This window comes from Crocuta crocuta, unplaced genomic scaffold (genome assembly GCF_008692635.1).
Source record: "Crocuta crocuta isolate KB4526 unplaced genomic scaffold, BGI_CrCroc_1.0 scaffold35, whole genome shotgun sequence".
Classification (NCBI taxonomy): Eukaryota; Metazoa; Chordata; class Mammalia; order Carnivora; family Hyaenidae; genus Crocuta; species Crocuta crocuta.
Genome location: NW_027530625.1, coordinates 8063721 through 8089725, shown reverse-complemented (window position 1 = coordinate 8089725; position 26005 = coordinate 8063721). Strand labels below are relative to the sequence as shown.

The following is a 26005-nucleotide window of genomic DNA, read 5'->3' as shown; positions in this document are numbered from 1 at the left end:
GATAGATTGTGAGCTGCCGCCCCGGCGCCCTGACCCTTTGCTCTTCGGAGCAAGGCTCCGGCCCCTTCCCTCGCCCGGCCTCAGCACAGAGGCCAAATGCTAGGACAAGCCTCTGAAATTAATGAAACGAGGGCCGTGACAGTGCCGCGGAGGCTGCCGGGAGATCCTGAAGCCGGAGGTGGCGGGTGTATTGAAGTGCATGTGCTGGACATGCGGCGGTAAGAGGCAGAGTCTGCTGAGTCTGTGTGACGCTCTGTCAGTTTGAACACTTATTGGGACCATCGTGTCCTTGATCCGGATTTCAGCCTTGATGGGCTGCAAGGTACGGGCTTAGTTCGGCTCTGCCGCCGGTTCCCGTCAGGGCCGCACTAAAAGTGAACATGCTGCCTTGCTGTTTGTTTGCTGCGTCACACTTTTGCCCCACGTATGGATTTCAGACCCTATTTATAGCTGCCTGGGGACACGTGCGCGGGCAGGCTGCTGTCAGGTGACACCTTCTCCCATGCCATGCGGAGCTGCTCAGCTCGGTGGCCTGTTCATGGGGCCCCACCCCTCAGCGTCCACTGAGATAGACGCCTGCTTAGTAAACGGCTCTTCTTAAGTAACCTGCCAGGCAGCCTGTTACCTAGTTGGGTTTAAACCATTCTCCCATTGGGAAAGAAAGCAGAAAGGTGACGGCACTGGCTTTTTCATCTTTTAATAATTCATTTCCCTGCCGCGGGGAAGAGAATGAGGCTCCGACGGCTTGAAAGGCCCAGGTTTGTTCAGTGTCGATTGGCCCGTGTGTGGGGGCTGATGCTGAGCACAAGATGAAATCTCACACGTAATCAACTTGTATCTGACATTTTGGAAAGCGATGTGCGAGTGGCTGATACTGTGTGGCAGTGTGAGTGAAATGTATCCCGTCATAAAGTGAAGGGGAACGTATGTTGTCTATTTTCTGTGTAGCAAAATGTCCTACTTTTCTCTTGATACTCTTCCCCCTACCGTGATCTTATGAAACAAAACAAGAAAAAACACGGAATCATGACATTTCAGAGCTGGAGAGCCTGAAGAGGCCGTAGAGGTTCCTCTTTCAAAAGGGAACTACCTGTGGTTACAGGGTGAAGCATGTCCCCCCGAAAGCTTCTGGAGGCAGGACAGTCTGGTGTGCCTTTGTCCCTAGACCTTCCCCTTGTGCGGCACGTGGTGGCTGCTCAGGGAGTGATTCTTGTGCAGGGAAACACAGGCCTCCTGGCTCCTCCTCTCCCTCATCTGTCGTTCATGAGGACTTGCTTGAAGTAGGGCTCTCCCTCCTAAAGTGGACGTGGTGTGGCCTTCACATCAGACGGCCCGGATGTGAATTCGGCTGATGCCGGTGGCCGATGTCCATTGAGCACTTGCCATGTTTCAGGCACCGTGCTCGGTGCTGTGCGTGAATTAACACATTTAATCCCCAGCAGCCCTGAGGTGTGTGCACAGTGGTTAGTGTTCTGTTTTTAGAGGTGAGGAACCCGGGGCCTGAGAGCCTACGTTATANCCCCCCCCCCCCCCCCCGCCCCGCCCTACCCTGAGCTCTCCCACCTCTCAGCCGGGTGCCTGACACCTTGCACATGCACTCAGTGATTGGTAGGTTGATGATAAATAGTTAAAACATTTGTGCATCAAATCTAATGGTTCTCATCGTGTTCTTACTTTGCTTTCAAGCTTGAGAAGTTCTTCTCCATCTAAAAATCATCAACCATTTATTCTGTGGGGAGTTTCTTTGTTCTGTGGCATCCCTTGCAATTTAGTAATCCACGTGGGAAGCACTGGACCCAAAATAATGCCACTTAGTTAGATTTGAAGCCATTGTTCAGCCAGGTTGACCTTCACAGCCTTGGTCTGGGCCTGCCATGGACTTGCTGGCTCATTTTGCTTCTACGGTTTGTTCCCAACCAGCAGCCAGAGTCCTTTATTTTTCTTATTTTTTTATTAAAAAAATTTTTTTTAACTTTTATTTTTGAGAGACAGAGAGAGACAGAGCATGAATGGGGGAGGGGCAGAGAGAGAGGGAGACACAGAATCGGAAGCATCTCCAGGCTCCAGGCACAGAGCCCGATGCGGGGCTCGAACCCGTGGACCGTGAGATCATGACTTGAGCCTAAGTTGGACGCTCAACCGACTGAGACCCCCAGGCGTCCCTAGAGTTCTTTAGCAAGGAAAGGCAAGTTACTCCTCTGCTTAACGCCCTCCGTTACTCCCATCTCACCCCAGGCCCCTTGCTGTGTCCCTCCCTGTGATTCTCCCTGCTCCAGCCTCAGCCTTCTTGCTGACTCTGAAACATGCCAGGAGTGCTCGCGGTTCACCCTAGGGCCTCCGAGCCAGCCACTCTTCCTCCACAAACCCCAGGACCCATGTCCTCACTCTCCAGTCCTTGCTCAGAAGTCATCCTCTCAAGTACTCCCCCCCCACCCCATGGCCCCTGCTGTGCACGTCGTAAAAACCAAAACACTTCATCTGCCATACATGTATTTTAGGCATGTAAAAAAAGAGCTTATTGTTTGCTGGCTTCCTCTACCACAAGGTATTCTTTGTGCACTTCAGGCACAGATGCTTCCCAAGTGCGGAGACCACGCCTGGCACATCCTAGGGAGCAGCCGGTGAATAGCTGTCGAAGGAAGGAAGGAAGGAATGAATGAATGAATGAGAAATGGGTGAAAGCAGAGCCTTGGTGAAACCACTTTCCTCTTGGGCCTTTGTTTTCTCTTTTCAAATAGCAGCTTGTCCTGGACGAACTGGCATGTCCTCCCCACCGGACCTGCCGTTAATCGTTTGCATTTTACCCGTGTTGGTGCGCCCCGGTCTGTCCTCACCCCACCCAGGACGTCGTGTTCGCAGGGCCGGCAGGATTTAGCTGGGGTCGAGGAGGCGGGTGGCAGGTCTCTGCTGCTCTGGAAGTCTGTCTTCTCGTCTCCTTTCTGGGAAGGGAGCACGCTGTGTGTCAGCCAGAGCCCACGCATAGGAGATGCCCTGCTGCGAACTGCGACCTGCGACAGCTTGGGGGGCACCCTGCCTCTTTGGTCTTTTGTCACTTCGTGCTGCTCCCCAGAGACTCTGCCAGGCCCTTCTCACTGCACTGCACCGGCGCGGTGGCCCCTGCTTGCTCTTGGCACCACCAGAGCCCGCCTGAGCCCGTCGTTGCCGTCGATTTGTTTTGCACAGTGCACGGCCACCTGTCCCCCTTTCCAGCCAAGCTTTAGGTTTTGAAATAGGAATTACCAGCCACTCCGTGGATTTCAGTTGCTCGCTGTTTGTTTTGTGTGCCGGTAACTAGTCTTTCAACTGCTAGAGCCAGTGTTCTAAAAGCCTCACTTACCAGTGTTTGTGCAGGCGCCTTGGGCTGAATGAGCTAGGCCCTGGTACCTACCTAATCCGTGAGCCTGAAGAGCTTCTCACCCAGCTGTTCATACTTGCGTTCCGGGAGGTGACACTAAATCTCAAAGGTGTTCGAGGAAGTTCCCAGTATACAGTAACCCTATACATAGTGAGCCCAGGAATTAAGATGGCACTTACTTCCAGTCTGCACATGCGCATCGTGACGTAGCCTGCCGCTCCCCACGATGAGTGGAGTGCTGTGTGAGTATGAGGGGAAGGGGCATGCTTGTTACCGAGCACAGTCTGTTATTACTACCTGGCCTCTGTTGAGTGCTGAACCTGTGCCTGGCGCTGTGACCGCACATTTCACACATACTGTTCGTTTGCTTTCTTCAACATGCCAAGCTCCCTTGCCTCTGCTTTTTCACACGCTGTTCCTTCTGCTGGAAACGTCCTTGTGGGGTAGGCTTTTAGCAGCTGTGCCTTGCCTTTGAGGCGTTTGTCATGAAGGTCGTTCCCTTGTAGTTTAGGGGCTTATCTACTGAAAGTCTGTCCCTACTCCAGACTGTAAGCTCCTTGAGGTCCAAAGCTACGTCCCTGGAAACGGAATCGGCACTGTTCCTGTAGCGATTGACGTGTTTGAGTCTTGGCCGACAGCCCCACGAAGTGTGTGTGTGTGTTATTTGTGTTTCACAGATAGGAACCTGGGGTAAAGGGGCTAAAGCCCTCGCCCAGCATCATCCAGGTAGTAAGTGGCAGAGCCGGGATTCAAACCTAAAATCATTTCCTCCTGTTCTGTCTTCCGAAGCAGGGGTTGCTGATCTGGTGACGGAGTAATTACTAACCCTGTTAGAACACGGTAACACGTAAACCGAAAGACCTGCATTCAGAGCGCAACCACCTGCCTAGGAAAATGAAGTGGTTTCATTTATTAAATGTTAGCCAGAGAATGTTTTTGTTCTGCAGCTTTTTTCAGATGTTTCCAAAATATCTCGTTTGGGTTTAAACAATCCAACCCATGAATTTCATTTTGCACCCCCCACCCCCACCCCACCCCCACTTTGGAGGAGCCTGCTGGTCTTTTGGAGCCATCCAAAAAGATGGATGGCTCAGAACGTTGGCTCACGCTAGGCTGGACTGGAGGCGTGGACCGCACAGTCCCCTGACCCCTGACCCATGTTGGATCTGGCTTTATTGGTCCTCTGGGTCAGGGGACATTGTGCTGGTTGAGTTCTGGCTGCCTGAAGCTTTGGCCTAGTTGTCGCCCACACATGAAGACAAGTCGTCTGACCCCTCTCAGCCTTTTTCTGCATCAGCACGGACACCTGCTCCTCTTTGGAGGGGATCCTGTGGTCTGCGTGTNGAACCGCGAGATCATGACCCAAGCGAAAGTCGGACGCTCAACTGACTAAGCCACCCAGGCGCCCCCATGTCTCTCGAACTTTTAATCTCAAAAATGTTTCCGACTTTCAGAAAGGTTATCAGAGTAGTGTATCAAACTCTCCTCTTTACCTCAATGTGCCACCTTTGCTCCATTGCTGTCCCTGCACATGGTACCTTCCTGAAAGTTCTGCGATAGCACTGGAGAGCACATCGACCTTATCCCGACCCTTTCGTTCTTAAGAATGAAGGCAGCCTCATCCTTGGCTGTAATGTGGTTATCAGACCTGCTCTTTTGGAAGGCCCCTGTTTCACCCTTGCTACCTTCACACGCTCCTTCTTGAACAGGTAGTTAGAGTCGACTTTACGGATGTACCGTGGCCGGTTCTCTGTAGGGGACCGCAGGTCCCCGGTCTTCTGTTATCACAGACGGTGCTACACCATATACCCGGGTGTGGAAGCATTTGCCCTGATGTGTGATAAGTTTTTAGAGGAGCGGTCCCCCTGCTGGCCCCGGAGCGGCTGTATGTGCCATTTTGGCAGATACTGACCCCTTGCCCTTCAGAGGAGTTGCCCCAGTTCACACTGGCCGCCAGCAGAGACGAGTGCCTCATGTTGTACACTGTCTGGGTGTTAGGTCTTTCCTCATCCCACGGGCGATCGCAGCGCAGTGCCGCATTTTTACCTTTATGTATATAACCAGGTGCAGGAGGCTGTGTGTGCTGAGCAGCGCCAAAGGGACCACTCCTTGCGTGGAATGGATTTTGGGAAACTGGACGAAGAAAGGTCCCGGCTTAGCACCAACCTCAGTCAGCCAGAGGCCTGCTCACGTGCCCGCAGGTGCCCGGAGGAAGGGAAGCGTGTGTAACATGCGGCCCTCATGAGCAGAAGCCCCCCTCTCTGGAGTCTTCACTGTCAAGGTGTGCGAGACGGACTGTGGCGGCATCCCCTCTGTCAGAAGTTTCCTTGTTGCCTCAAGGATGTGTTGCATCCTTCAAATCGTGGCTCAGGGGGCACCTCCTCAGAGAGGCCTTCCTTGGCCCCCCCATTTGATATTGCAGCCCTTTCCTGCTGCCCCACTCCCATCTGCTGCCCCCCGTTATTTCCCTCCGTACTTCTTACCGTCATGTACATCATCTCCCGTGTTTTACTTGATGCCTTTTGTTTATCATCTTGCCCGCCCCTCCTCTGGAGCATACTCCGCACAAGGGTGGGGGTTCCTGCCTTGTTCGTTGCTTTCTCCCCCACGGTGTACGTAGAGCAGTGCCAGGTGTATTGGATCCACAGTACGTGTTTATTATTACTGATTATTATTCATAATTGAGTAAATGAAATTCCGTTTGGCGAGGCGGCACAGCTTAGTAATGAAACTTGCAGGTTGGGCTCATTTGGCTCTGAGATCAGCTGTGTGACTGGGCAGGCGACTTCACTTCTCTAAGCTTCTTTCCTCACGGGTGAAGTGGGTTTCATTTCACCTTTATTGTGCGGGGAGGACTAAGCGCCTGGCACACAGCAGACCTCTAGAGGCTGTTCTTCCTGTCTTAGAAGTTACTTCGACTCGGGGCCTTGATTCGTGGTTTCCGTTGACACACTGCACACCCGAGTGTGTATGCTTGTGTATGCGTGCGTGTGCTCCGGTGGGTTTATTGTGCTGCGAAGGAGCTTCGCCACCTGCACAGGTAGTGTGCAGAGCTGAAGTCTCAGCCCAAACAGTCCCGCTTTTCACGTTGGCAATTTGACAATCCACAGCGAACACGTATGTGTCATGTCCTCCTACCTCGGTCCTCTCTCTCGCTGACCTGTGCTCATAGCCAGACAGGAGAAGGGTGATGGCCACGGTCAGTGCCTCGTTAGGTCCCCTTGCTGAGCCCACTGCGCGCGGAGCAAGGAACCAGCCACCCCTGAGTGAACGGGTACGTGAGATTGCGGAGGCAAGGAGGGGCCGCCGAACGTCTTTGCAGAGACATGGCAAGAAGCCAAGCTATCATTTGAAGACTCATGTCTTATGTCCTGCTCATTTTTAGCCCTGTTTTGGACCTGGAAGTGAGGCGTACCTCGTGATTCTCCTGCAGACATTTCTAGAGAACATTTCTCAAGTTGTGTCCTTGCACAGAGCTCTGTGGTGGCATCAGAGCGAAGGGCAGGCTTTGTGAGGAACCCAGTTCTGGGAGAAGGGGGACCAGAGTTTGTTGTACCGTTACAGTCAGAAGAGATGCCTTTGTGACCTTAAATCCTTGCATCTGATACATTCTGATGAATTTGTAATCTTGTTTTGTCCGTGAATACTTTTAAACTCACATTCCCTTTCTCGCTTTAATCTAATAAAGGTAATCACTTGCTTTCTGTTTCAGATCTGTTTATATTTATGAGACCTAATGATATGTTATGCCTTCGGGGAAGAAGGGGAAAATTCCTCCGGATTCTCGAGCTGGGAGGGGCAGAGCAGTAAGCCGCATTCCTCATCCCATGTATTTAATAAAGGCTGCAGTGGTTCTCCTGGCTGCGAATCTATTCATGCAGGGCTGTGGATTGGCGCTCTGTTGCTGCTTCTGAGATTGGCACTGTTATATTATTAATAGTGCTGATCACACATGCCTTGCATTTAATATAGAACATAAGAGGCTCACCTAGTATGAATGAAAAGTCTCAAATTGAAAGTGTAGATGCTATAAAATTTTTAAAGAAGGGAATGTGTTATGGTTGAACTTTTGAAGTAAAAATAGTGTATTTTTAATCAGCAAGTTATGAACGTCCTTGGCTTCTCGAGTGGGGAGGGAGGGCGGTGGGGAAGGAAGGAAGGAAGGAAGGAAGGAAGGAAGGAAGGAAGGAAGGAAGGAAGGTAGGAAGGTAGGTAGGTGTCTTCCCCTTACTTTCATGCCAAACGGGATCAAGAGACTTAGGCAGAACACGAAGGATCTAAGTTCCACTGACAAAGAGAGAAAATAAAGAGGAGCTCAGGGAGGCCGCCGTTCCCTGATTGACTCCTGGTTATGCCAGTGACAGCAGAGATCTCACGAACAGCTGGAGAGTCATGTACACAAATGTATGTGCTGAAATGCCACACTCTGATGACATTCCACGGAGGGTAACCTTTGATGATGAATTTTCTTGCCCTTTTTTAGGGGAGTGGAAGGGGAGGTGGGTGGCACTTCAGAAGACTCTAAATTTACCAGTTTTTCAAATTTAAATTTTCTTAGAAAAAATGTCAAATGATTGTAGATCCCGAAATGCCTTTGTTGGCATTTTAATGGTGCTTCCTGAGCCCAGTATGGTACGCAAGTGAAAAGAAAAGCGGTTTCTTTTCTTGGTAATATGGCATTGAGTCTGAAGCCCCGGACCACACAACGTCCGGGAATCTTCATGATTTATATATTGTGTGTGATCTTTTCTTAAACATTGTTAACCTGTGCCCTTTACAGACAATGCCGGGTCAGAAAATGTCAGGGGAACTCTGGATTGCTTTCATAAGCGTGTGAAGAAAATTATTGTCCTCAAAACCCAGATGCTACGTCGAGCATCCTTAATAGAGTGGCATGTTTAGAGAGACAGACACCATGCAGGAGACTGCTTTTGGCGGGTGGGGAATGAAAAGCATTTGAGTGATAGTTTACTTCTAGTCCAGACCAGTTGCCAGGAAGAAAACGTGTCGTTGCTGCTACCTGTCAGGCTGCCGTAGCCACTGATTTCCTTTGTTGGAAAGGCGAAATCTCAAAGCAGGAAGCCTTTTGAAATGCTTATTCACACTTAGACAATTTATCACGGACTCGAGAGAAGGCTCAGCGTGGGGTGCAGTGCCAGGCTGTGGCCGTGGGGAGAGTGGCCTCTCCCCACGCAAGGTTTAGGGACAGAGCTAAGAGAGGCTTGGGTGCAGAAGAGCCGTTTCCGAGAGCAAGTGGCACCCGGAAAACTGAGCGCGGCGGTGGGGGCTGAGGCCCCCTCCCGGCTTGGCTCTCTGCCTCCCCAGGGAGCCCAGATCCGCAGCTGATAGTTTGTTCTGTACAAAATGTTATTTGTATAGGTGAAAATGAAAAAGCGTCTTCTTGTTCATCTTATCATTTAGGTCATTTAAAAAAAAAAGGATTTGAGGGAAAATCAGAGGAGAGACAGTTCTTTGGCAGAGCCAGAAGCTGAGGAACTATTTTCAACCCCTGTGTTTTGAAACAACATTGATTACTTCGGTTCGGCTCTTTCAGAAAGTAGGAAAAAAAAAATCGAGTGTGTGGGCTTGATAGGTGGTTTTGCCAAATTACAGTCCAAAGTGGAAATTTGGAGTTGCCACATCATTTCTTCTCAAAAAGTTTGCTTTCCTGGTAAACACCGAATGAGAACCTATAAAAAAGGAGCCTCAAAGCCATGCTTTTCTTCCATGAGGTGTAGACGGTCTCTCACTCCCCCGCGTGTCTCTGTGGAGTTTTTCCATCGTTTCCCAGCTTTCAAGGTGGTGGCCGCGTTCTTGGCCCTGATTTGAGGCCAGGGTTGGGACGTCCAGGGCCCCCCGGGGGCTGACGGCAGCGTGTTTGCAGCGTGTTCTTTCCTGGGTGCAGGCAGGCCACTTTGGCCCGCGGCCCCGGATTCGCACCTCGCCCACCGAGTCCACCTTCTGATGGCAGCGCTCACCAGCGGAGAAGGCTTTCCACACCTCATTATTTCTGCAACCTGAGTGAATTTGCAGATTAATTGATGTGTGGGAGGGAAGGCATCTGCTATTGTAAAAGCCTTTAACTGTGGCGGTAAAACTTGTAATAAAATTAAGCGTTACTATAGGAAACTAATAATCCCCAGGCAATGACACACATTTTGGAGTGCAGGGGCTCACATTTTCGGGACCTGCTTGCCTTGGCAGCTCAGTCCCCCCGCCCAGTATGAGTTTTACGTTCATCAAAGGAATACAAAGAGGCGAATAAGTAATCCTATAGGATTTCGAAGCCTGACTGTGCCACGTGCCGTTCGCCAGAGGGAACTCCTTTCAACTCTTGTAACTGATTCTTTGGATACTTGCCCACATTTTCCTAAATCGCTTGCTCGGACTGCTGTTTTAGACACTGTCCGTTGACCCCACGATGGAAGATAACGATTTGACTTGACTCTTCCTATCCCACCTTCTTTCCATCACTTCGCTTTCACTGACACTCAGTTTTTATATCGTCAGGACTGTGAGATGTTGCTTATAGCTGAGCCACGTAGTGTACTATGGCGGTCATTCCTTTTTGGGAAGGCTCTGGGCGGGGGGGCTGCCTAGCCATTCAGAGTGTAGATTCATCCCTCTCTTCTCAGCCAGCCCTGAGCCCCTCCAGAGAGAAACCCTCCGGGCTTCTGATGGGAGCAGTCACTTGGGTATTTAGAAGAGACGTAACCAGTCCATCTGCTTTCATCCCAACCCCACACGGACCCTCCAGCGCACCAGGTGCCCCCACCTCCTCGGTCTTTGGGGACTCTGCCATCCACGTGAACCTGTTCTTTGCTGACCTTTCCCCTCCTGCCACCTGCGTCACGTGCAGGGCAAGTTTTCAGCATCCTCTCTGCTGAGGGTAGTGCTGGCCCGTTGCTGCTTCCTGTCTTCTCAGAGGGGGCCGGCCCCTCTTTCTGCTCCTGTCTGCCCCCTGCTCGCTCTGTCCTTGTGGGCTGACAGCCGGTGTTCATCCCTCTGCTGTCATTTTAGTGGTTTGGGGAGGGAGTGGGGAGTGGGGGTGAACAGGACTTCATTCTTCCGTGTACAACATGAAGACCTCTGGCTCCTGGCTTAGATACACTCTTGCTTTCCTTTTATATCATCTTAACTTTGTATTTTAAAAAGCACGTTTCGATGTAATGGGTTTATATTTCCCATGAAGGTCTCCTTTTCACTGTATGATTCTAAGAAATGCGTGCAGACATTTGCACGTTGCTGATTTGAAATGGAGTAACGCGTCTCTCGGCTCCCGGTACGCTTTCTAAGAAGATCTGTCTGATGCTACCATTTCATTATGTAGCAGGCGGGAGAGATGATAAAATGCTGAGTTCTTGAGAAGAAAAGACTGACCTTTTTCCCCTCTTTTACGTACAAGCTGGCTTTGAAACCTCTTTCTCAGTGGAGCTCTCTTGTTATTACGGTTGTTAGCAGTTAGCTTTTCTGGAGCGGGTAGTCGAGGGCAGGAGTACCTGGTGGGAGACAGCAGTGTTAAAAGCTGAACTTTTCAAAGAAGCAGCCACTCCCTTAGAATTAAGAGATGGCGGGACAGGAGAGCCAGGCAGCCAGTGCTGCGGGAGGCAGTGCCGTGACGCTGTCCCTGCACAGAGGGTGGCTCTGGAGCCAGCGCAGCCCCCCCTGCTTCTCAGGGCGGTGGCGAGTGACTGGCCGTCTCGAACAGATGCGTGGTGTTACAGACTGAAGGTGTCCCCTGAACATGCCTATGTGGAAGTCCTGACCCGGTGTTGATCATTACTGGGAGGTGGGGGGGGTCTTTGGGAGGTAGTTAGGTAAACTGAGGCTGTGAGGCCAGAGCTCCCATAATAAGAGGAAGAGGAAGAGACCAGTGCTCTCTCTCTGTGTGGACCTGCAAAGAACACGTCGACATGTGAGCACACAGCAAGATGGCCGCCACGTACGGGCCAGGAGAAGAGCCCTTACGGAAGAATCTGTGGCAGCTGGATCTTGGACTTCCCAGCTTCCAGAAGTGTGAGAGAGAAATGTCTGTTGATTAAGCCCTGTAGTCCAGAGTATTTTGTTACAGCAGCCAGAGCCGATGAAGGCAGACAGGTCAAGCCTTTCATATCCCTTCCTGTCCTTGAAACCTAGGACCTGAGCTACCGATTTAAGTACTCTGCCTTGAGGGAGCCTCGTGTTTTCTGTGGGGGAAAGGCAGCCCGTTGAAATCTACCTTTTGTGACCTTGTGCTGCCGTCAGCAGCAGTTCACCCACGGTAGCCTGTATCCCTTGGTCTGGAACTTTCGGGCCAACCCTCCCCTTCTTTTTCCTTCTCTGTTTTCTTTTGCAAGGGCAATGCAAAATGCAGCTCACAGGCCTGCTTCGTACCTTATTAAAACATCATTTCCCCTGCCTTGTTCCCAGATTTCTGTGCTTAATCATAGAAAGGCAGCTTGTTCAAATGTACATTATTCTTGTTTGGAAAACTCTGTTGGCTTGTCTTCCTTCCCACACTCCTCCATGTTTTGTAACCCCGTTCTTATTAAATATCATAATTTGCTCATCGGAGAGTTATTTGTAAACTTAATTAACTCTCTGTCAGTGTTTGAGTTAATTTGCTCCCTTTAATTTCTGCCTCCCTGGTCATGGTTTTCCATAGTCTGGCCCATGCCTGTTAAAGACTTGGTAAATAGTTTTGAAATGCCAGGTGGTGATATATGGGCCTCTTTAACATTTCTTTGATTTATGTGCAGTGCTGTGGAAAAAGGCAAAGAAAGCAAATTATATGGCGAAAAATGTTGCCAATCTTCACTTTTTTACTCTTAGTTTTAAAAAGTACACTTATCAATCAAATCTGATGGATTTTCTTTTTTATAAAGATTGAAAATTTAACTATTTGAAGACTCCCAGAGTGCATGTTCTGTATTCGCTGAATCAGGTGGAGTTGTGTGCAAGCATAGGTGCCGAATTCGGCAGCCCTCTTGTGGTCTGCTGCTCATCCCCATGTGCTGCCCCCCCGCCCTGCTCTTCAACAGCATGTGTGGCCAACAACATACATGGCTAACAGCATACATGATCAACAGCACACGTGACCAACAACAGACACGATCAGCAACACATGCAGTCAGCAACACACAGGGCCAACAACATGCATGACCAACAACACACATGGCCAACAACACGCATGATCAACAACATAGGTGATCGACAACATGCATGACCAACAACATGCCTGGTCAACAACATATGTGATCAACAACATGCAGGGCCAGCAACGTTGCATGATCAAACAACATGCATGGCCAACAATTTGCATGATCTACAACATATGCAATCAGCAACATGCGTAATCAGCAACATACATGATCAAGAGCATACGTGACCAACAACTTGCATGATCAACAACATGAGTGGCCACCAACATGCATGAAGCAGCCAGTTTTTCCACAGGAGCTGGCAAGATGGCTGCCTCTTCGACTGTCAGAAGCTTACCGCACCCCTACTGTAACCCTGGGTCCGTGTGGTGGGCCAGCAAGGGCTCCATCCCTCTGTTGGCCATCTGTGAGCTTTCCTTCTAGCATGCTCTTGCTGGGTCCCAGGCAGAGGTGACTTCTTGACTCATTGAGTCAACAAGTATTTCTGAGACTGTGCTAGGATTGAATTCAGAGAGTGTGCTCCTTCTGGTGCGGAAGACTGATCGGCAGATTTGGCGTGGAAGCCTGCGGTCTGTGTTTTTGGTAAGCACTCTGCAGGTAGTTCTGGGGCAGGTGACCTCCGGCTGCACTTTGAGAAATGACCCGAAGGCTGCAGTGCCTTTGATTGCACCAGTCCCTGCTTAGAACCTCCAGTCACACCCCTCCCCCAATGGTCTACTGAACAGAGTCCGCAGAAGATGTGAAAAATCCATACCATTTGGGAGTAATATGGATTTTTAATTTGTTTGGGCAGGGCGTGTGGGTCTGGCTGTGCGCGGTTCCCGCAATGCCTGCAGGAGTCTTCTCAGTGTTTTCGTATTTATTCATTTATTCAGCAGGCATTTCTTTACAACTATTTACTCTGCTGTAGTTCTAGATGTTGGAATCGTAGTAGTGACTAGGATGGCCAAGGTCTCTGCTTATTGTATTCTAGTGTGGGATGGAGGGAGGGGGTGGTGAGCTCCGGGAAATACACACTAAACAAAGAACCCAACAACTCATGTAAGATACCCAGTTGGGTCTCCTGCTATGATTAAGGCAAAACACCACGACATGCGAGCAAGTACCTGGAGGAGTTTGGGTGTCCAGAGAGAGCTCTCTAAGAAGGTGAAGCGCAGGTCTGAGACCTGCATGAGGAGAAGTCAGGCAGGCCTGCAGAGATTGGGGAAGAGTATTCCAGGTAGAGGGGACAGCCAGCGAAGGGAGCCCTATGACAGGAGTGAGTGTAGGTGTTCTCGGAAAGGAAGCTGGTCAGAGTGGCAGGGAGGGGGCAGTGACCTGGGGTGGAGACATGGTCTGTCATGCCCTGGGCCCCGTGACTCTCTAGAATGACTGCGGCCACTTGGATCAGGGATGGGTGCCTAAGTTAGAGGCCACCCACAGTTTATGAAACACAGGCTGGCACGGGCACTGTGCCCGGGACCCCACTCTCCACTGCATGGCCCCGGTTCACAGCTCCTGTTCCAGAGTTTTAGGGATCTGAATGTATTTTGGATTTTAGAATACTTTGGATTCTGGAAAGCTACTGTGGTTCGTACACCACATATCGCATTCATTTCTACAGCAGGGTCTGGGGCAGCTCCCTGCAATCACATATCATGTAGCAAAATGTTAGACTATTCACACATTAAGTGAGATAAATTAAGATTTAAATAGACTCGCGTCAGTTCATGTCAGTTTTTGCTGTCAAAGGAGTTTCAGTGCTTACATTGATGAGAAAGCTTTTGACTTCCAGGACTTGCTGTGCACTTTTAGATTGCGGGAAAAAATGATGCTCTGTCCTGGCAGGTTCTCGTCCCCTCCTCTGTTTCTACTGTTCGAGACCCCAGCAGGCACTGAGTGGACGAAAAGGTGTGCACACACGCGCACTTACACGCTCGCACGCTCACACAGCGGCAGGTGAGGCCCGGGTGTGAACAAGGGCGAGGGGAGCAGCAGGTGGCCTGCGGTGGAGTCGGAAGCAGCAGCAAGGGACAGGGGCTCAGAAGGCACGGCTGCGGCGGCGGGGAGCGTGGCGGGGACTGTCGGAGCTTTTCCCTACACGGCGGTAAGCGGTGCTCCGGCTTCCCAGGCGGCCTGGCTGTGGACACTTCTCCAGTTGTCCCCACGTCCCGTGGAGCCGCACAGCAAACCTCTGTGGGCTGAGTGGGATTGCTCATCGCAGCCTGAAAAGGCCGAGCTGTCACCTTCCTCTCTTTGTGGAGACCTTGTGCGTGATTCAGAATCCCAAATTCCTACCGCATTTGTCATTTAGTTCAGATCTCAGTCATGCTGATTATATGTTCATTTGTTTAAAAAAATACTTCCTGGGGCGCCTGGGTGGCTTAGTTGGCTAAGCGTGACTTCGGCTCAGGCTATGATCTCATGGATTGTGGGTTCAAGCCCCGCATTGGGATCTGTGCTGACAGCTCAGAGCCTGGAGCCTCTCTTCGGATTCTGTGTCTCCCTCTCTCTCTGACCCTCCCACGCTTGCACTGTCTCTCTCTCTCTCTCTCAAAAAAAAAAAAAAAAAAGTAAAAAAATAATTCTTGAGAACACGTGAAATTCCAGAGAGGCCATGTAGCGTGGTGGTTACAGAGCAGGGATCCCGGAGCCAGGCTGTCTCTGTCCCGGCCCTGACTCTGCCTCTTACAGGTTCTGTGATCTTGGGCAAGCCGCTTACCATGTGTGCTCCAATTTTCTCATCTGTACAATAGGAATCATGGTACCTACCTCATGGAGTGGTTGTATAGATTAATTTGACTATAGGAATTAGAATGACAGTTCACAGTGAGTCCTATGTGGACATTGACTGTTATCGTTATTATTTTTGTATTAGTGTGCCAGGTGCTGTTCTAGACACCGGGGATATAGCAGTGAAGACGGGGGAGCTCCATGGGGCTCTTATCTTCCCTTATGGAGGGAAGACAGGGTCAAGGCAGACCTTGACCTTCTAAACGCAGAGAACCTTTTTTTTTTTTTTAAATCCACCCTTTTCTAGCACTGGCCTCTGCATCCTTCAAGCCATTTTATTCTCAGCCAATATTTATTGACACCTGTTTAGGTGCCTCTGCTAGGCCCGGGGGGCTTCTGAAATGATGAGACAGCTCTGGACGTCTTGAGGCATCCCGTTCAGAAAAAGTTTAAAGAGAGATATACACACACAAATTCTGTAACGATCAGCCTTATAAAAAAGGGCTTCTTCCCCATCCAGGATCTTCTGGATGGATGCGGTTGGGGGTAGACATGTTGTTAACTGTTGACGTTCCCAGCTGCGTGCTGCTGGTCCCAATTTTGGTTGCCTGGATTGCTCTTCACAGCAGGATTTGGAAATTTCCAGTAGGGCTTCAAACATCATGAGAGTCAGTACCTTGCAGATCAAAGCAGGGCTCCATCCACTCTCACTGGTCCAGCCATCCCCATAACTCCTCTTCCTCAGATCCACCCAGAAATCGGCCTGTTTTTTGCTGGTCCATCTCCTCTGAGGTGTTTTTTTGTTGTTGTTGTTGGAAGCAAGGCCTTCCCGTTACTGGCTCAGTCACCCTTGATACTTAGTCTAATTGTTAATGGCTCAGCAACCTCAGCCTGTTAATAATACTCACAATTAACCTTTATTGAGTGTGTATTTTGTGCCAGTCATTTTGCTCAGCACTGTCATGGACTTACCAGTCCCTCGCTAACTTTGAGACACTGCGCGCGGTTTTGTTTAGTGAAACCCCAGATTGCTTCTAGAGTAACCAAGTAGTATTGACCAGCTTTCCTGTCCCTGGTCATAGAAGAGGAAGAAGAGAGGCTCTGGGAAGTTGAATAACTCACTCACGGTCACACAGTCAGTTAAGCACAGGGCCTGTGATTTATGTCCAGACAGTTGACCACATACCTGCATTCTCCATTAGATCAACAATAGTAGAAATGATGCCTAGGTCGCGTTGATCTGTAGGAAATTCACTCTGACCTGTATTGTTCATTTTAAACCAAAAACATACCCTCTGTTAGTAGGTATGATTTTAGGTTTTTTTTTTTTTTTTATTTCAAAAGAAAAAACCCTAGCCCTATATTTTTCATAGGAAAAGGCCAGCACTTAGGCTGACATCTGCTTTGCCTTTTCTTATACTTCTTATACTTTTGTGTACCTGTGGACCATCACAGCCAGAACTTACACCAACAAAAAAGCTTCAACAGGCCTGGAAGTCTGCAGAGAGACTTTGATCTTCCAGTGCTGAACACTTTGTGGCTTGCGTAAGAAATACTCTATAACTTGAGTGTTTAAGGCATCAAGGGTAAGCCAACTTTCTGGGCATTTAGGTTGTGTGTAGATTAAAAAGAACAATTTCCACACTGTGTTTGAAGGAGTTTCCCAACGAATCCTCTGGATTGCTTTTCTTTTTCTTTTTTTCTTTTGCTTCCTTTCTTTTCCTTTTCCTTTTCTTTAACTCAGAGTTGGCCAATCAGCAGTGTGGTGGACTCTTCTGAGTCATATGAGAATCGAGTTGGGTTCCTTCTCACTGTAGCTGCTCATTCACAACAGCCTGTCAGGTGCATTTTTCTTCTCTTTTCCATTACAGTTGATCTGACGTGTGTAGGGAGGCAGTATTTGATTAAAAGATGATGCCTCTGATGAGTTTTGTGAAAATGCGGTCATTCTGGCATTGTTGGAGGACACGAATTTCTGGGTGCAGTCCCGTCTGATCATCACCAGATCAGCCCTGTCTTTGCCCATGGCGTGCTGGCCACTGTGTGTAAGGCTTTTGCATATGTCCTGTCTAATTCCTACAACTGTTCCTCCACTCCTGTTCTCTCTCTTTTTAAAAGCTTATGTATTTTGAGAGAGCTCGCATGCACGTGTATGAGCGGGGAGGGGCGGAGAGAGGGAGAAGGAAAGAGAGGATCTCAAGCGGGCTCTGCGCTGTCAGCACACAGCCTGAAGGAGGGCTTGAACTCACGAACTGCGTGAGATCATGACCTTAGCCGAAACCCAGGCTTCACCGACGGAGCCACCCAGGCTCCCCTCCACCCCTGCTCTTTTCACTTTGTCTGACATCGTAGTTCTGGATCTTAAAGTCCATGATCACACGGCTCCCTGTTTCCCCTTCTCCTTCCTAGTTTTCTCTGCACTGCCTCTCCTCCTTCCCTGCCTCTTCCTACTTGATATCCCAAGTAAGCCGGGGGGGAGGGAGGTCAGACCAGAGCCCTGACAGGCAGCCCGTCACCTCCGCGGCCGACAGGTGGCTTCTGGAAGAGAGGGGGAGGCTGATGGGGGCTGTGTGTGACGGAGAGGAACGTGGTGCTGGGAGTAGGAGTGGGCACTTGGTGGCACTGGCAGGCGGTAGAGCGAGGCTCCAGCTAAACCTGAATGAATTGGAAGGTGCGTTGGAATCACTTTTATTGCCCAGGAGAGAAGCTGATGGTAATCTACTCGTATTTCAGATTTATTGGGATGATCGTTTAAAGAAATCATCTTTACTGGTTTCTTGACTGAAATCTATTTAGTGACAACTGGGCAGATGATGAACAAAGACTTGGCATTCACAGTCTAGATTTGGGCTACACATGTGTCTAGTGGTTTTCATTTTATTCTCAGTTGAACCCCCCCCCCCACCTTTTGGAGGAGGGGCAAGGTAGAGAAATAGCCAGAGCTAGATGCGTTGTATGGAACATTCAGCTCTTCCCCCATGCCTCCCCTGCAGATGTTTGGGAAGAATAACAAACAAGGGATTTTGGTAGGTCCATAAACATCCTGTGCCCATTACGCCCCTTGGTTTCTGCTAATACCAAGCTCTGGACGCCATGAAAGCCTTTTCCCCACCCCTCAGTAATTGCCTCGTTGGAGACTTTAGTGACTAGGAAGATGTTTGCACTTCATAAGTATATTTAAATTTCACCAGTGTTGGTTTTTATATTAGGAAGTCAGGTTCAGAACTGCGTTTTCTTAAGAGAAACATTTATAGCATCATAGAATTTCAGTGTTAGAAGGGGCCTTAGAATCCTAGCCTCCTTTTTTAGACTTTCGTTGTAGGCCTTGTGTGTGCATTTAGAGACTAGCGTTCTGCGTTTCTGGTGGAAGCCTAGAGATTATTCTGTGATGTGTCGTTATTCCCTCCTACTTCTTTCTTTGGTCATAGCAGAGAAAGCCAAACACACATTCTGTTTTTGTTGAGTGTATAGTGTGTAAAGGGGTAATTGTTCTGGGCTGGTTCAAGCTTAGTTGGAGACAAGGACACGATGACCCATCTGACACGGACTTTTCCCTCTAACAGGAGCACAGGCGAACAGAATGCCACCATGTCATCCCTCTTCAGAGGTCATGTCCTCTCTCATTGTCACCATGCTTTCGTAATCTGTCAGGATTCTCTCCGTTGGGACTTTGTTACGTGTTGCCTTGATCTGAACTATACTTCCTGTCCGTGTCTTAAGTGGTCAGGGGAGCGTCCAACAGGGTCTTCCTTTAGGACCCTATGCATCGCTCTCCAGGACCCTGTGCGTCGCTTTCTGGGACCGCACTGGGTAAACAGGTTGAGGGCCTGGTCTGACATTTGAGGGGAGTAACAGCGGCGGAGAAACGCAGATCCTGATGGACCCCGGTCCGCCGCCTTTCCTTCTTTGCCTTCTTTTGTCTTTTTACTCTCTTCCTTTACCGATAGCCCCCATGGTGGTGATTTCCTCCATTTTTAGCCACAGTGGCAGTTTGCTTCATCGGTGAGTTCACTCAGATGGATGAGTGATCCCTCTTCCAGCTTATTGGCACCTCCGAAGTCTGATAACATGCACACAGCTGTAGTGTAAATAGGAGCAGTTGTGTAGAAAGGCCTATTAATAAATGTGTGAGCTCTAGGACGCAATAGAGGAGCCATTCCAGATGGCCCCGAACCTTACAGAGATTTAAGAAAGTGAAAGGCTGCTCCTCATCCTATTTGCTTCTTTGACTGTTCGTGAAGTTCGGACACTTGAGGGTTTGTGTGCAGGAGAAAAGAAGCCCACGCGGCATTTAGCATGGAAACGATGCCACAGTTGGGCCGAAGCGCAGCTCTGACTCAGGTCCCGCCGTCCTGGTAATTGAAAGGCCTGAAACCCAGCTTCCCGGCGGAGAACAAATAGGCAAATAAATTGGAGGCTTCCTTCTTATGGTTTATTGATGCCGTTTTGACCAAGTAAAAAGATCATTTACCCATAAAAGCTCAAATCTAAGGTTGTTTTTCTTTTTCTTTTTCTTTCTTTTTTTTTTTTTTTAATGTTGGCCATTTGAAAGAAGCGTTAGGAGATAAAAGGAGGAAAGAAGCTAATACCATTATCTAATATTTAGATAAAACCCCAAGCAAAACAATTAGATTCATAGTATTTTTCTGTAGCTGTTTTCCTTGGCACAGATAATAACAGGCTCGCTTGTCTCTCGGAGTTATGTTCAAAACAAGCATCAGAGCATTATCGTAATACATGTGTTTTTTTTTTTTTTCTCATTAGCTGGAAACAAAATCTATTTCAATAATGAGGGGCAAAGGCCTTGCAACTCACAGTAGCGATGAAGTGTTCCTCCTGGTTTTGCACAAATACTGGTTTTAGTTTAATGGTTTAGGGGAGACAGGGGCCGTCTGGGAGTCTCAGAGCAGCCCCCACCGCACCCTCTGCCACATCCGCATTTTCCAGCTACGTGGGGTGTAGCTTGACCCACGTGTTCTGTGGCCCGAAGGTCAGGGCTGTGAGCTTGGGTGCATCTGGGAAGGATTTTCAACATACTCATGCCAACCGCGCTGGCTGTTTTGGTCAGTGACTGGCACGGGAAGTGACACTGTGGCTATTATCATCCCTGAGTAAAAAAGGATGATATGTGTGGGTTGTCCTGGACAGTTAGAGAACGGATAGAAGCTCTGAGGCCCTAGCACCGATGCTCCATCACGGAACAGTAGCAGAGACGCCAGGAAGGCTAGATGTGTTTTTGGAGAGTCTAGAATTTAGATTTTTGGACAATATTGAGGTTTCTGTGGTTTCTTGATTTCTTTTCTCCAAGGTTTTGACCATGAATGATATTAAAACCTTCAAATGATAGAATTTAGAACTTCCTCAAATTCGCCAATTGAGACATGACTGGAGTCCATAGAAGGGAAGGACGTGCGGCCTGTCAGGACATGAAAGAGGGCCGCGGGAAGGGCGCCAACCGGCCAGCGGGCCCCACTGATTTTAGGAACACCAGGCTCCCTGAGCACAGCCTCGTTCCCCGTGGGGGAGGAGTCACCGTGCCCTCCAGCCGAAGCAGAGGTGACACATGTCAGGACCTCCGGTTAGAAGGCTGCAGCACGCTCAGTCCCACCGGGAAAAGACATTGGAGCTGAATCCTGAACGGCCTGCCTCCGTCTCAGGGTATGTGTGACCTTGGGCCAGCAACTTCCCTGAGCCCGAGTCCTATACAGCGGGGATGGGGGTGACTGGAGGCTGGAGTCTCCAAGGCCCTTCTCTGACGTTAGAATTCTGTGATTTGAAGTACAGTCCCTGTAAGATGCCTTTCCCTGAACTCAAGCCCGCACAGGGGTTTAGATCTACCCCCCGCCTTCGGCAGTTAGAACAGGAGGAAGGAAGGGAGTCCTTGTGGCTGTGCCGGGACAGTGAGCTCCTGCGAAGCAGTGTGTTTGCCTCTGTAAGTGGCCAGCCTTATGCGGTCTGTCTGATGGGACCATTCTGCTCTCTAGATCGGCTGCAGTGACAGGCCAGGCCAGGCCACAGCAGTTTCGCTCATCTGCCAGTCCACTTACCACTTGACAAATTCATTAGCTTGTCCTGTATGCAGTGCACTGCCCTGGATACTGTTGAGAATACAGAGTAATCAATACCAAGGTCTGCGCCCTCAAGAAATGTCTCCCCAGGAGGCCGGCTTCGCTTCACTCCTGGACCAGGAAATAACACAGGCTGCCTTTCCTGGCTGCCGAGTCCCAGGGCTCAGAGAAGGGAAGCTGGCCTGGAGGGGCTGGGGGAGGAGATGGAGAGGTGGGGGGGGGCCTCCCTGGCCTCTTGATCTCTTCCTCTTCTCCTTTCGGCCCCTAAGCCAGCCAGAATTTAACTTAGTCCTCACTCCTTACCCAAAGGGCGTAGTTACCGAAGTGCCAGTATGTCTTGCTAGCCGTCTTAGAAACTTACATGTAATTATACACGAAGTGATTTTTAAAGATAATGTGAACTATACCCTAAGGTTAGGAGAACTTTTTTTTTTTTTTAACACTTGCTCTCCCTCCCTCCCATTCCTCAAAAGAAGCCTTTTGTGAATCTTTGAAAAGGAAATCATGATTTTCACAGTGGGGAGAATGAAACCTTGGTTGACCTGGCTGATAAATTTTGAGACTTTTGAATGTCGGGTCTTCTTAAAGTGGGATGCAGGCCGTTTGGCACGGGCAGGATAATGTTGGGAATGATAGATGTTACACCGTGGACCTCAGGGGGGTTTTAGCAGACATTTCAGCTTCTGAGTACTAGGCCTAATTGAATGCCACTGGCTTAATTAGTGTATTGAACGTGATAGGTATGATGGCTTTGCTTCTGTGTTCTCCTCCAGTGTCTGTCCATTGTAGAACCGATCCTTTGTGTCTTGGAGCAGGTGGAAACATTGAGAACAGTGTGGAAGACAGTGAGCCAAGTGGAGAGTCAACCAAATGAGAGCGTTGCTCCTGTGGTTTTCTGAACCCAAGACTTACGTCAGAAACTGCGTCTGAATCCTGGCATTTATAATTTAATAATATTCCTCCCAGTATGTGCTGTTATTTGTAATTTGAAACATATTACAGCTCATTGAATTTAGGCGTCCGTAGTTTAGACTTGCTTAAAGGCAGATTCTGTAAAGAATGAGGCCATCCGGGAGAAAAGGGTTGTCGACTTTGATGCACAAAATTGTGAGGACGTGGCCTCACCGTCGTAGGGTGAAGCCAGATGCCCAGGGCACACCTTTCAGAAGCCAGTGGAATGACACTCCGGCGCTAGAGGAGATGTGATGCATGTTTTGTCGAGAGGGAAGGGAGGCGTGTGACATCACACAGCTTCCAGCATCGCGTCTTTAAAGAGGACACCGATTACAAAGGTGGTTGGTCTGCATGTTTCAGTTTACAGGGACCTTATCTGATAACACTTGGCATCGTTGCCTGATTAGTATCACGAAGAAGAGAGTGTGACTTTAAAGAAAATATCCAGGAAATCAAGATTTTCCCAATTCTAAGAGGTGTTCTCCCCAGCTCATTACAAGTTGTTGAAATTTTCCCAGGTTTAGAGGTAATTAGTAGACATAATTGATTCGAAAGGGCTATAGGTTGCAAACCTACTGAAAAGTCCTACGTCAGTCATGGAAAAATAAGAAGTTGATAGTAACAGCAAAATTGCAATGGAGAGAAATGTTCTCCAGATCCAAACAAGCCTGAAAAAGCTGTTACTACAGAGTGGCAATTTACCAGAAAATAAATACTGGCCACGCAGACATTCCCATTGCCCACAGCCATGAGATGTAGGAGTTAAAAGAAAGGATTGTTTTATTTCTCACCCTCTTTCATTTTATTTTTGCTAGTTAGTGGAGAAATGATTTTGGATAGGAAAATCACATGAGAACTTTGATAAGTTGCTTTTTGAAATAGAGCTGTTTCCATGCCACAGACATTTGGAGCGAAGTATGTTTATTGAAATATATTTTTATAGAAAATATTACAGAACCTGTAATTGAAAACTTATGGCAGTATTTCGGGGAGTGATATGTTCTTAATGTTAATTTGTGGATTCACTCTGAACTCCCTTCTGCTGTTTTAGAACCATTGGCTGAGTGAATGTTTTCCAAGAGTCGTTTCAGATCTAAACTGTGTTTCATGGAATGGAGTATTTGGTGCTTAAATAATGTATAAATCCAGTTGGACAGGATCTGCCTGTCAGTTTTATTAACTTTGACCTTTTCTCCCATTATAAAGATGGTTTGGTAAATATTTAATGGGCCCCTTATAGATCTTGACAGTCAGAGCTGTGTTCCTGGAAACTAGGATACATATATATGATTAACAAATGTCGCTTAATCACTGTGAGTCAGCTGTGAAGGGCAGGTTTTGTTTTTTGGGGAAGAAGAGTCTCCCTGTGCTCTGAGAGGTGCGCTCTATGTTAAGAGTGCCCAAGATGGCAGAAGGTTTAAAGGAACCCTTTAAAAGACAGTAGTGAGCATGCATTTCTCCTCTTTGGGGTTTTTTGTTTGTTTGTTTGAGCAAATGATCAAAATGATGCCAGGTGGGCAAAATCACCCTGCCACTCTGCATAGTTAGCAGGACTCTGCCATGGGCAGAGTCAGCAGGGCCGGAATGGCTGAGCTTGCACGGGCCCTAATAAGATACAAGGAAGAAGGAGAGTCAAGGCGAGAGCCGATTCCTTGAGCCAGGAGGGGACCCCTGCCAAGCCCGTCTTTCCCTTTAATTCCATGAAGCCCCATGCATATTGCACTCATTGCAAATTCTGGTGGGGAGGATCGAAACCCAAGTAGCTGACATTTTGAAACATTGTCTTTCAAACTTGTACTGTCCCTTGCTTCCATTGATTTCCCACTTAAGAAATCTGTAGGAGAAAAACAAATTTGAGCAAAATTCATTGGTCTAAGATGAGTTGTTAGAGTCAAATTATGCTCCCCCCTTTCCACCCCGAGAAGAGCTCCATTTTCATTATGAATGTGATACATCTTTGTCTTGTATTGTGTAGCCCATAAGGCTCCCACAGCAAATCGACCAAGTAAATCAAGAGCCTGTTAAAAAGCAATATGGATGCTCCAGACAGAGACATTTCAGTCTTACTGGGTCACTGGATATCTTCATTTTTATAGCCACTTTCAAGAAGCAGATCATTTTAGTTGGTTTTGTTTTCTTTCACTTTCTGTTTGTGTGCAGCCCAGTGGCTTTAGGTAAGTCCATTTATTTTTCAGAATGTTATTACCCTTTGCATCCAGGGCCTAGCCCCTTTGATATGGTGGTCACCACTTTGATTACCATGAACTGTAATGTAGCTGACTCTGCAAAGGAAATCTATGCCTTGGAAGAGCGTTTTAAAAGAAATTGATTCAGAGCTTCAGAGTGAAATACTATTTGTGTGTTTAGTTAATTCTAAATAAATGTTTGAAAGACCTTGCTTAATTTGAGAAGGGAGGAAGAAACATATTGGATGTTATAAATGGTCTCAATCCAAACTCTTAGCTTGGCATTTTCACATTTGAGTGTTTTGTTTACGTCTGTTCAAAATTGCGATACTTTTCAAGGATAATTTTATTATAGAGAGATTGATGACAACCTTACAATCTAAAATACAAAAGTATGGGATTAAAAAAGGAAGATGGCAATCATTGTCACATGTCAGATCGGATATCAGCTGCACTTGGCAAAGAGGGAGGGTGATGAGTGGTATTTTAGAACAAAAGCTCCTGATGGTAAGATTTGGGGGTGGCGGGGGGGGGGATGACTGACTTCATTGGGGCACGAGGGAACTTTCTGCAGTGATGGACATTACCTGTACCGTGAGGGGAGGCGGCAGATTCACAGGTACATACGTGATCAAAACTCATCAAACCGTATGCTTAAAATGTGTGCATTTTATTTCATGTAAATTTTAACCCAGTAAAGTGGATTTTTTGTTTTTAGAAGTCCTGTTTGGTTTAGAATTAAGCAGTGTTTCTTCTCTTTTCCAATAGCGAAATTCAGGTCTAGAGAAGTAAAGTGATGTGTCCTGAGCAGTATGCCGAGAACAAAGCAAAGGCCACAGACCCAGAGCGCATTTAAAGTATTTTGCCTCCTTACCCCGCCCCCACACTGTATTGTTACAGTTACACCTAGACCCAGTGAAGTGAATTTCCCCGTCCAGTTCCCTGCAGCGAGCCTGTACCTGAGCTTGTACCCGGTGTGTGTACTCGGTTGTAGGCTGTACTGAGGAAGCTGTTCTTAGGATGGACATTCGTATCTTCACCACTGAGGACGGTGGCCCAGTGGTTCTGAATGCTGGGGCCCACCTGGGGTGTGTTCCATGTATGTTGATGATAAGCCACCTGGTGCTCCCAGTTTACTCGAGTAAACTACCCACTTACATGGCTTTTATTATTAGCAAGAGTTCCCAGAGCTAATTTGTCTTTAAGGAATCCCTCAGGATCTTATTATAAAAAATGACACAGGCTTTAAAAAAGCCTTTTATGGAAAGCATGTATGGATGGATAGTAGTGAAAAAATAAAGTAGAATGTGAAAATTACCTAAGTTCTACTACTTAGGAATGTACTGTTAACATTTAAGAGACCACGTTTTTAAGTGTCTCTCCGTTGATAGTGTAACCCGTATCTTAGTTAACAAGATGATGCTATAAACTTCTTTCCATTATCTTAACCAAGTTCCCAGTTACTGTCGGGCGTTCGACTGTTCCCAGTTCTCCTTCGTTACGTAATGCCGTGCCCGACAACCTTGTCCACGGTTCTTTTCCCGTTTGTCTCCTCCTCTTACAAATATGTTCCTTGAAGCAAAATGTTAG

General features: G+C 48.3%; 1 protein-coding gene across 6 annotated transcripts in view; it reads left to right on the top strand.

Annotated features, from left to right (window-relative positions):
- MED27 (mediator complex subunit 27) overlaps positions 1-26005 on the top strand; it is a 256683-nt gene that overhangs the window by 39368 nt on the left and 191310 nt on the right. The gene's annotated exons all lie outside the window — the stretch shown is intronic.